General features: G+C 50.1%; 1 protein-coding gene across 4 annotated transcripts in view; it reads left to right on the forward strand.

Moving 5' to 3' along the window:
* LOC119527841 overlaps nt 1–12,029 on the forward strand; it is a 72,670-nt gene that overhangs the window by 11,451 nt on the left and 49,190 nt on the right. The gene's annotated exons all lie outside the window — the stretch shown is intronic.

Consider the following 12,029-nt stretch of genomic DNA (forward strand, 5'->3'; position numbering starts at 1 on the left):
ATTAGTTTACTAAAGCATTATATAAGCTCAGACAGAAGGAGCAAGCTTGCTGCAGCCAAGAAGGACACTTTGAAGAATGCACAGGAGCTGAGAGAGAAGCTGTAGTGGAGACAGACATTTTGAAGACAGCCTTTGGAAGCTGATGCAGACATTTTGGAGAACGCCATTTTGGAATGCAACCTGGGAGCAAGCAGACACCAGCCACAGGCCTTCCCAGCTAACAGAGGTTTTCTGGATGCCATTGGCCATTCTCCAGTGAAGGTACCTGATTGTCGATGAGTTACCTTGGACATTTTATGGCCTTAAGACTGTAACTGTGTAACCTAATAAACCCCGTTTAGAAAAGCCAATCCATTTCTGGTATTTTGCATCCTGGCCACATTAGCAAACCAGAACACCTGGTTACTCCATGTCTATAAACCTCTCAATGATTCCGCATTACCCTCAAGATAAAATACTAGCTTTTTGAAAAAAAAACACACTTTTATTTTGAAATAATTTTAGATTTATAGAAGAATTGTAAAGATATTACAGAGTATTCCTGTATGCCCTTCACCCAGCTTCCCCTAAAGACAACTTCTTACATAACCATTGAATATTTGTCAAAACCAAGAACTTGATACCGGTACAATACGATTAGCTAAACTACAGACTTTACTGCAATTTCACCAGTTTTTTTCCGGTAATGCCCTTTTTCTGTTCCAGGATTCAATCCACGATACCAGATTGTATTTAGAGGTCCTAGTCTTTTTTAACAGGGCATTGGAAGTCTATTTACTTCCCCAACTTGTCTCCAGATCTTCTCCTTACCCTTTTTTGCTTGGCCACACTGAATTGCCTGCAGGTCCTACACCTTCCCCTCTATCTGAGGGCCCCTACTCCCTTTCTTGGCCTTACTAACAGTTATTCATCTCTGAAGACTCAGTTCAGGTAGTGCTCCTTTTTCCTTGACCAAGCCTGGTCAGCCCCCAAGCTCCCTGAGTACCATGTGCTCTTTCCACCCCCACACTCTTACTCTGGGTTTTGATGATCTGTTTCTGTGTCCTCCCTACTGGGCTGGAGCTCCTTGGCGGCAGTGCCCTGTTTAATTTATCTCTGTGGGAGCTCAATGAATGCTTGCAAAATGGATGAAGTTAGGAAAAATACCCATATGAGTGTTATAATAGCCCGAGAGAGAAATCAGCCTACTGGGGCAGGCTTCTTGAGTCTTGCAGGATGGAGTAATAAACTAATGTTTATTGAGCACTTACTTGAGTTGCAAATCTAAGTATTTTACACATACTAACTAATTGAGTTCTCATGACAACTCTGTGGGGTAGGTACTAATATTGTCCCCATTTTATAGATGATGGAACAGAGGTGAAGGAATCTGGTAAGGGGCACAGTTACTAAGAGGTATATGCATATATGGGTTTGTAGAGGGGCAAGAGGTCATATTCCAGGCCTGGGCAATGTTTTTGAAGGTAAGCATGGCAACCTCAGGTTTTGAAGGATTTCTGGTGGGTGGGGCAGGCAGTGTTGCTGGTTGCCTATGAGGGTAACTGTGGCAGGGGGTTGCGGGGAGAGGGGATGGCTGTTTGGAGATATGGAACTGGGGAAGGGACCAACTGCAGCCTGGTGGTGGAGGCCACTGCACTCTCTGGAGTTTACATTGGCCAGAGGTGAATTAGTTAGAAAGTTCTGAGAACAGTGAGCAATGTCTCAAGGAAGGAAGAATATAGAGGCACAGAGAAAGTAGAGCCACCTGGAGCCAGTCCAGGAGGGAGTGGAGTCTGGAAGGGCCGTCTCCAGCAAGGTCTTCATGGTGGGTTCCGGCAAGGTGGGTATGTGGCTCGGCTGAGCTCCTGTAAACCTCCACCTTGTTTATCATTTATAGCTGGAGATTTCTTCTGGCTGTCATTGCATCACATTGCACCTTAAATGGAGGTGTGACTGCTCACATGAGTAATAACTAATATCTGTGCAGTGTTTTATGAGAAAAGCATTGCATATTCTTTTGTTTTCAGTTCATCCTCCCAATGCCCAAACAAGGCAGGCAGGCCTTACTTCCACGTCCTTTTTACAGATAAGGAAGTAAAGGTGTAATGAGGGAAGGTCTCTCTCAAGGTCACACAGCTAGTAAGGGGCCCAATACATATTTATGGAATGAATAAATAAGAACTTGAACCAGATCTGCTTGATTCTGGTTTCTATTCCTCTTCTAGTTACTAGAGCAGCAGTACCTGGTACATAATTGGGAACCCATAAATAGTTGTTAAAAGGGTGAATGGAGGTGGTGTCTGAAAGAAGTAGAAGAGGAAGAATTCTTATAACAAAAAATCCTACCCTGTATTGGGCACCCAGTTTGTATCTGGAAAAATATACACAGTACATCGTTCATTCAATCCTCACCACACGTTTGCAGACAAGATTATCATTCCCCCATTTCGTAAATGAGAGAAAGGAAGCTCAGGGAGGCCAGGGCCCTGCATCCAGTGAGTGGTACAGATGGGACCAGACCCCAGGACATGGAGCATTTTCACTTACTGTGAGCCACTAGATGGGCATGCACCTGCCCAGACACACATACGAACATACACACTCAGGCAGACACAGGTACACACACACAGATGCACAAGGTATATGCACAGACACAGACATACACTTACGTGAACGTGCACACAGACATACAGAGATACATACTCAGACACACAGGCACACACAGACACACACCCACAGGACTGTGGTCTTTGGAGAAGATTCCTGATGCCTTGGCTAGTGTCCCCACATGCAGTAAAATCTTAGGGGATCTTCTTTTTGGATGTTCCCTGGTTAGTTCCAATTCAATCCCTCTAAAGAATACAAAGCATACAAAGGCTTTCTGGGGAGGGAAGTCCTCCTCTAACTTTTCTTAGAGGATGATGAAAAATTCAACGGGGAAGGGACAAGAGAAAGAAGAGAATGATGAAATCTCAGGGAATTTGGAGCTGTTCCCACTGGGATCAAGTTTGCTTTGCACAGTTTTAAATGCTCTCTAAAAATGGCAGGCAATGAACATGCTAGTTGGCTGGGCTGAGGGACTCCCTGGTCCTCAGGGCAATGGGCTCTTTTCCATGTGGAATATTATCTCCTTCTCACTTCTACCCTGCAGAAAGAGGTAGTGTCCCAGCCTCTGTGGGGCTAGGAAAAACCCTGGATTTGGAGTCAGAACCAGTTTCGAATCAAGCTCAGCCCTTTTCTGAATGTGTAACCTTGGGCAACTCACTTACTTGCTTCTCGAGCCTCACTTTGCTCATCTGTAAAATGGGGAGAGTAGTATCTCACTCATAGGTTATTGGGAGGATTAACCAAGATCATTTCTATAAAGTGCCTGGTACTGAGCCTGGCCCTAGACAGATGCTGGCCGATGGCGTTCCCTTTCCTTTCTCCCATCAAACACTTTCTCTTCCATTTGTGTGTGATGAGACTTTGAAGACAAAGACCACACTGGGGTCACGGTCATGTCCCAGCTCCTGGCCCAGGCCCTGGCATACAGTAGATGACGAAGAAATGTGTGCTAAATGTATCTTTCCAAAATCCAAATGTGCTCAGGACTCTCTTGTTTCCCCAGCCTCTTTCATGCATCTTTGTTTCCTTCAGAAGAGCAGGCTAAGCTCTTTATCCTGGCATTTGAAACCTCTCATAAGATCTGACCCCAGAATCACCACCTCCCAGTACCCACCTTAGCCCTTAGAACCGAGAAACTTCCCCAGGCCCTATGCTTTAGATGGTCCTGATCTGGCTTTCTTCTAGCCAAGCCCATTTCCACAGGGCAAGGAACCTTCAAGGCCATGTGGATGTGTCTACCCAGAACCCACATCTTCTCTGCTGGACTAGGCTATGCTATGCTGGGCTCTGCTGGACTGTGGTGCAAATTCTCTGCTCAAAGCGGCTTTCATCCATGGCCTTCGTGGGCCTCATCTCTGGGTCATCTTTGTGTGGTTGGACCACACTTCTGGTCATGCACCCCTAAGCCCAAAGAATGGCCACAGGGTGGCCATGTCAGACCTGTGGCTGGTGTTTGGACTTGCAGGTGGCGGTGGCCACACCTGTGCACGTGAGGGTTTTCGCAGTGTGGCATACAATCAGCCTCCCTGGAGGAAACAGGGTGCTCGGGGCTGGTAGCAGGCAGGTGTGAGTATGATTTTGGTGACCTCTATGTTTGGCCCCCTTCTTCATGTAAAACCCAAACTCCCATAAGGCCCACCTTGAGCAGCCCCAGCCCACCTCTCTGGCATCCCTGTACTATGCTCCCCAGGGACTTCTGTGCCAGGGCCACGCTGCCCTTCTTTCTTTGCCTGAAATACACTGAGTCCTTTCCAACCTTTGACCCTTTGCTTCTGCTGGTTCCCCACCCTGCAACACCACCACCTCCACCTCCACGTGTCAGCTCCTGCCTGCCAGTCAGACCCACCTTAAACATCACCTCCTCGGAGAAACTCTCTGATGACCTGGGCGTGGGGCTGTCCTTGGGGAGCTTTGGGCAAGGACAGGCTGTCCTGTCTGTGGGCAGAGAGTGTTCTGACCTGGGGATGACATGGTCTTGAGTGGCGGATGGCAGGCCTCGAGAGGGCTCTCCCCAGGTCCAGGGGTGGAGCTATAATGTCACTAGTGACTCTGGTCTGATTTTTGGCTCTGCCCGGGAACCAGTGAGGTGGGGCAGCCAAAGAAAGAGCAACAGGGAGAGTGGGATCAGTGGGAGCCCCAAACCCCCACTGAGGCTGTGGCCTGCTGAGCGGTATTGGAGTGGGGGCACTGTGAGCAACCCAGGGTGGGGGGCTTGACCAGGTGGCAAATGCACCTGGCTGAGGTTGACCCCAAAGGTCTGTGAGGGCCTGCAGTCCATGAGGGCCGGGCTTAGACCCCAGTAGATGTCACAGCTAGGCCAAGAGAAGGTAGTGGCTTGTCCAAGGATAGGAGAACTGGGAATCTGCCCGGGACTCCTCTGCCCTTCCCTTTTTTGGAACTTCCTTGAGATATAATTTATATGCCATACAATTTGCCAATTTTAAATGCACAATTTGATGAGTTTTGACAATGCATACAGTCATGTTACCACCATCACAATCTTAATATGGAATGAGCCCTCACCTCCCAAAGTGCCCTCATACCCCTTTGCAGTCAACCCCCTCCCCCATCCCCTGGACCCAGGCAACCACTCATCTGTTATCTGCTTCTATAGTTTTGCCCTTTCTAGAATTTCATATACATGGAGTCAAATGGAATGTGTCTTTTGTGTCTGACTTCTTTCAGTTGGCATAATTATTTTGAGATTTATTTGTGTTGTTGTTTGTATCAGTAGTTCATTCCTTTTTAGTGCTGAGACGTGTTCTATTGTATGGATGTATCACTAATTTGTCCTTTTACCAGTTGCTGGACATTTCAGTTGCTTCCGGTGTTTTGGCTGTTACAAATAAAGTTGTCATGGACATTCACATATGAGGTCTTTGCATGGACATGCATTTTCATTTTTCTTGGGTAAATACCTAGGAGTGGAATCTTTAGGTCATCTGTTAAAGGTATGTCAAACCATTTTGCAAAGTGGCTCTACTTATTTTGCATTTTCACCCAGCAGTGTATGAAAGTTCCTGCTCTTCCGCATCATTCCCAACACTTCAACCCAGGACTCTTGCCTCCAAAGCGCAGGTGGTGGTGAGACCATGAATTCAAGATGGCAGGTGGGTGGGGGAGGTGGGCATGGTTTGGGCTGCTTATCTCTGTAAGGATCTTAGGTAGTCAGAGCAAGAAGAGCCTTCAGGGATGGTTAAGTCCTACATTCTCATTTTACAGGGGGGGAAACAGAGGCCCAGAAGGGAAAGGGACCTGCTTCATTCCTAGAGGGAGTTGGTACTGGTGGAGCTGGGATGAGGAAGTGGATTGGGGTTAAGGGTAGGGGTTGTGGAGTCAGATTAGCTCCAGGTCCTAGTCTTGGCTACGGCAATCACTAAATTCTCAGATCTCCCATTCTTTCTTCTATAAAATGGGAATAAAAAGGAAAGATCGAGTGCTTCGAGCTCAATAAGAAATATTTATTGTGCACCTACTATGTGCCAGGTACTTTTTGTGGTATGGGGGATACGGCAGAGAACAAGCTAAACACGGTCCATGTGCTCCTGGAACTAAGGCATAGGGGAGACAGATTGTAAACAAAGAAACCAATGACGTCAATAATTATAGATTGTGATGAGGTCTATTTGAAGGAAGCAAATTGCCCTTTATTTCAGACAGGGTGGTCATCAGAGAGTTTCTCCGAGGAGGTGATGTTTACGGTGGGGCCTGAGTGGCAGGCAGGAGCTGACATGTGGAGGTGGAGGTGGTGGTGTTGCAGGGTGGGGAACCAGCAGAGGCAAAGGGTCAAAGGCTGGAAAGGACTCAGTGTATTTCAGGCAAAGAAAGGAGGGCAGCATGGCCCTGGCACAGAGGTTCCCGGGGAGCATGGTATAGGGACATCAAAGAAGTGGGTTGGGGCTGGTCGTGGTGGGCCTTATGGGAGTTTGGGTTTTACATGAAGAGTGATTTATTTTAGACACGAATGGGTGTTAGCTGTTGTTATTCACCCTCTCATTTTTCATCAGTCAGGGGTCTTAGTTTGCAGTCCAAGCCTGTTTTCGAAACCCACTGTGAGCAGGTGCAAAGCTGGGGTCTTCAGCCAGCTGAGCTGGGCACTTGCCCCCTGACCACTCAGGCAGGCCTGGCAAGCAGAGTGGCACCAGCTGGCAGGGGGCATGGGAGGGGGGCTCTGTACCGGGGATGGGGTGGGACCATCTGCTGCTCCCTATTGTCCACCAGCCCACTGTTTGGCCCTCGCCCTCTGCTCTGAGGATAGTGGGTGACAATGGGGGAATGTGATCTTCAGGCTCCTGTTTCCCAGCCTGGCCGCTCGCCCCCATGGTGACACCAGGAGAATGCCCCCCTGGGGCGAAGGCAGGGGCTCTGCCAAGCGGGAGGCAGCACCACTTGCATCCCTCACCATCTCCCAGGCAACCGCAGCTGCTGAATTGTTGGTTGGAGGTTTTTTTTTTAAGCATTCTGGGTGGGGCTTTTTTCCTTGCATCCCCCTGAAATGTGGGGTGCTCCTGGGGAAGGATCTGCTTATCACCTCCTGAGAACCCCCAGCCTAGGGTCCCCAGACTCCTCAGGCCACTTGGGACCCCAGTGTAGGAACATGCCAAAGTCAGACTGAGCATCTGCTTGAGATGCCAAACAAGGAGGAGGCACAAAAATACACTCAAATGATCTTGAGACAAAGCATCAATGTCTTCATCCAAAAGTTCGAAATGTTGCTAAACCTCTTTGTGCTCTTTTTATTGGTCACTATTGTGGGGGGTGGGGCACCGGACTCTTCCCATTGCTTAGCACCTGTGAAAGTCTGGACCCAGCTCTTTGGGGGTCAGGAAAAGAGGAGAAGAGAGCCCTGGACGGCTTCACTCTCATCCCTCCCAATGGAGACGCTCAACTCTTGCAGGGCAGCTTTGAGTGCTTATGCCAGTGGCAAGTGAGGTCTGTTCTCCGGTTTCCAGAAGCCAAAGGGGCCAGATAGTGATGATAATTACTCTGCACCAATTATTGCCTTATATGCATTAACTTATTTAATCCTTACAACAGCTCTAGGGTGCTACTATTGTCATCTCCATTTTACAGATGGGAAAACTGAGGTGCAGAGAGGTTAAATGCATCGCTCAAAGTCACTCAGCCAGTGGGTGACAGAAGCAGGATTTGAACCCAGGCAGCTTAGTCATAAGTGCCAAGCACTTGTGCTGCATTCCTCTGCTACCCTGACTCCTGGTGGACTCCCATGTAGCAACTCTTTGGGGAGATACTCCCCATCACCAGCCCACTCCAGGCCAGAACTCTGAGGGAGACCAAAATAAAGAAGCCAAGATGCCCCCTGCTGAGGCTACCCTGATGAGTGGGCATAGCCTGGGGTAGGAGCTAGAGAGACCTGGGTTTGGGTCCCAGCTCTGATATTTACTAGCTGTGTGCCCTTGGGTAGACCACTCCACCTCTCTGAGCCTCACTTTCCCCTTCTGTAACAATAGCACCTTCTCCATAGGGTTGGTGTGAGTGTTAAATGGGTGACTGTATGTCAAGCACCTAGAACATTTCCCGTCCCTTGGAATGTGCTCAGGAAACATCAGCGGTGATTAGTCTTATTTTTGCTACCCTCCATTTAGGGTGATCATGGGGATTGAATAATGTGCGAAGGCACTTTTTATGTGGAAGACAATTACACAAATGCTAGAGCTTGGTGTGACTCATATAAATATGGAGTATTCAGTCTGGGTAGCGGGAGGGGCGGTGGGGACTGACACGAGAACCCTCTTCGTCAGGCCCTTAGTGCGAGTGCCAGCTCAGTGGGGTGGTGGGGGGCACCAGCAGTGAAGAGGCAGAGAAGGCTGCTGGTCTGCCTCGCTCCCTGAGCCAAAGGAAAGATCTCTGGGCTGGGGCCCGTGGCACATTCCTTCCCCTCTCTGGGCCTCAGTCTCCCAGTATGTAGGATGGGGACAGGGAACTAGCTGATTTCAAAGCTCCTCCCACACAGTTTGCAAAAAGGTGCCCAGTTCTTCTCTTTTCTCTATAATCACGGCTTTTACAAAATGATTTTGCAGCTCCTCACCTCTAATGGTGGAGTCTGTTTCCCACCCCTTGAGTCTGGGCTGTTCTAGTGATTTGCTTTGGCCAATAGAAGGTGGAGGAAGTACCACTGGGCCAGTTCCAAGCTTAGGCCTCAAAAGGTTTTGCAGCTTCCAATCTCTCTCTCTCTCTCTCTGACCCTTGGGACTGCCATGTCAGCCATTACATAAATGTCAAAAGCCTGCTGGAGGATGAGAGACACACAGCCCAATCTCTTCCATCGTTCTTGCCGACAGCAAGCCAACTGTCAGACATGTGAGTGAGCCCCTCCTAGACCAGCCGTCCCCTGCTTACCAGCTGTCAGCAGAAAATTGCGCAAGATGGCTGAGATCAGCTGAGCCTGATCCAGGTCAGCAGAAGTGTCCAGTTGCCCTGCAGACTGGTGAGAGAAAATAAATGTTTATTACTGTGGACCACAGAGGTTTTTGTGGCTGTTTGTTACACAGCATTATTGAATCAATAGGTAACTGATACACATGGTCAGCAGAAAAAAATAGTAGGTTTGATCTGGTGGATGACTCTACTGGGAACTCTCCGTTGCTCTCAGCAGGGTGCTGTAGTGTAATGGTCTAGAGCTTAAGTTCTAGATGAAGACTGCCTGACTTCAAATCCCAGTGTTTCCACTTACTAAACTGTATGACTTTGAGCAAGTTACTTAACAGAGAGGCCTCTGTTTTCTCTAAAATCTATATAATCATAGAACCCTTCTTTGGGGTTATGTGGATTGAGTTACATGTAAAGCACTTAGAAACTTGAGACTATGGAATAGTTTTTATGGTCTTGAGGTATGAGGTCAGATAAATGTGAGTCTGAATCCTGCTTCCACCATGTACCAGACTGTGACTGTGGGTTTTTTCAGGACTGCCATGTCCTGATCTGTTAATTGGGATTCTATGAGCATCTTCCTCATAGGGCCATATGCGATCGTGTGCATAATAAAGGTTTGACCCAGTGCTTGGCAGAGGCAGTGTGCAGGCAACTTTGGTTTTGAGGAGGGGTCTCCCCCAGAAGATTATCCCTTCCTCTGCTCCTGGTGTGGCTTGCCTGGTGCATCTGGAGACATGGAACCCCAGAATAGGTTGCCCTTGAAGACTACCTCTAGTCTGACTTCCTTGTATGATAGATGGGGAAACTGAGGCTCAAGGTGGGACTTGCCCAAGGTCTCACAGAATCAGTGGCTGGATCCTACACATTCTGAGCTCTAGTTGGTGTCCCTTCTATGTGCTAGGATGACTTTGTCCCTAAAAGTCACATGGGTTCTGGGCTCGGTAGCTCAAAAGAATAGACCAAAGAAGGCTCAAAAGCCTGTCCTGCATAGGCCAGACAGAAGGCCCAGGCTCACTGGAGATCCCAGAGAGATGGGGGGCCACGGCCTTGCACACAGATCTCACCATTGGTGGGGTCAGATGTGTAGGTGACCAGTGACCAATGCAACCCGTACCTCACTGGGAACCCAGAGGGTGACAGGGCCAAGGTTATTCCCCTGATCCCCAGTGGGGAAACTGAGGCTCAGGTAGGTAGGCCTCTGCCCAGGATGCCCAGTCAGGCAGAGGCAGAGCCAGGCCTAGAACCCAGGCCTCTTGAATCCCAGCCTGGAGCTTGTGGCTCAGCACCGTCCCCACCATCGCTTGGGTGTAACTGAGCGAGAAGGCAAGAGAAGCCAGGCGAGCTGGGGCCTGTCGCACCCCAGGCCTCAGCCTGCCTTGGGAAGCCTCTCTGGGGCTGTCCTCCAGCCCCACCTCTGCCCTGGTGCTTACAGGCTGGGGCTGCCAGGCCAGCCATGCCCTCCCGGGCCCCTCTCTGAGGGACGGCCCCTGACCTCATTGTCTGCAGGGCTGGGCACAGATGCTGAGTCAAAACTCCTCAGGTCAGAACCTGCTCCTGTGACCCAGCCCCCAGCTCTCGGCTTGCCTCCAGGGAGGAGGGAAGGGTTCATTTGTTGCTTTGTTTTTGCTCCTTTCTGCCCTTTCCTTGGGCCGGCCCTGGGGGGCTGAGGATGCTGTGTGTGTGCTGCAGTGAATGTGTACACACCTGCGTGTGCATGTGCGTTGTGGGCTTCCTCTGCTGGGTGTGCTGTCTGGAGACTAGTCACATGCATGCTGTGTTCAATCCTTGGGCACACTATGCACACTGCCTGCTTGTGTGCAGTCTGTGCACATAAATTCTTGATGTTGCCTTTCCCTGCCCTGTGTGTGAGCCTCAAATGCACATGTTACGTGCACAAGTTGTGCATAGTGTGTGTGAATGCACTGTTGGGTAAGGAAGTCCTTGGCACAGACTTGTGCTTGTACCCTGAGCACTCACTGCGTGTGCTGTAGGCATTATGTGTGACCTCTGTGTGTGTGTGCATGTTGGTGCATGTGCACGCCGTGAATGCATTCAGGTCAGGCCTCGGAGAACCGGGGTTGGCTCCAGGTTCAGTTCTGCGTGCATGTCCTGCCCGATCCTACTCAGTGTGGTCTAAATCCTGGTCCTGTGGTATCAGCTCCCACAGCTCAGTCTGTAGGGAGCTGAGGGTCGGTGGTCACCTTGGGTGGGTCTTGTGCAGGAACTTGGTGCCACCCACAGAGATCTTTGCGCCTAATCTGCTGGTAGAGGAGGGGAAGGCAGGTCTTGGGGGTCTCTCTTGACCAATCTGCCCTTTGGTCCTTGACCCCTAAGGGTCTTTTTCCTCTGGGGCCCGGCTGTCTTTGAGTTTCCTATATATAATAGGAACCTCTGTGCAAGGGGAGGTGGGCTCCCAGCAGCCACTTGACTGCCTCCGACCTCATAGCTGGGGGTGAGGAGCTGGGGTAGCCTGGAGCCCAGGTCTACTGGCATCGGGGTTCTGGGCCCACAACCACTGCCCTGCCCTGCTGGGGCATCTCCAGGGCCTCCTGCAGCCACTGGATGGGACTGGAGGGGAGGGGATCGTAGCCTCTGAAGCTTGCATCCACCCACCCCTGGGCCCTTCTGTAATCCAGGCATAAGTGTCTGTGCACACACAGTGTGGTCTCCTCACCTGCGGTCCAGGGCTGCCATGGCAACGTGGAAGTTGGCTTACCATCTGCTGCCTGTGGGGACCTCAGTCAGGCCTTTGCAGTGCTAGGGATTAGCCTGGGGAGGTCTGCAGCCCTGACCTGCTCCAGGGCAGCCATGGGTCACATCTGGCACCTCTCAGCCCTGGAGTGTTCCAAGCCGCAGCCTGGTGGCCCCCTGGCTGCTGGAGAAGAGTAGGCATCGGGAGAAGGGAGAACCCATGGTTCTCCGTGGGGCTAACCTTACCAAGTAATACCCTCTCTCAGGGAAGGGCCAGAAACTCATTCGCACTAGAATGTAAATGACTGACCCCTTCTGGGAGGGCAGCCGGTGAAAGGCAGGGAGAAACTTGTACTATA

The sequence above is a fragment of the Choloepus didactylus genome, chromosome 2 (genome assembly GCF_015220235.1).
Source record: "Choloepus didactylus isolate mChoDid1 chromosome 2, mChoDid1.pri, whole genome shotgun sequence".
Taxonomy (NCBI): domain Eukaryota; kingdom Metazoa; phylum Chordata; class Mammalia; order Pilosa; family Megalonychidae; genus Choloepus; species Choloepus didactylus.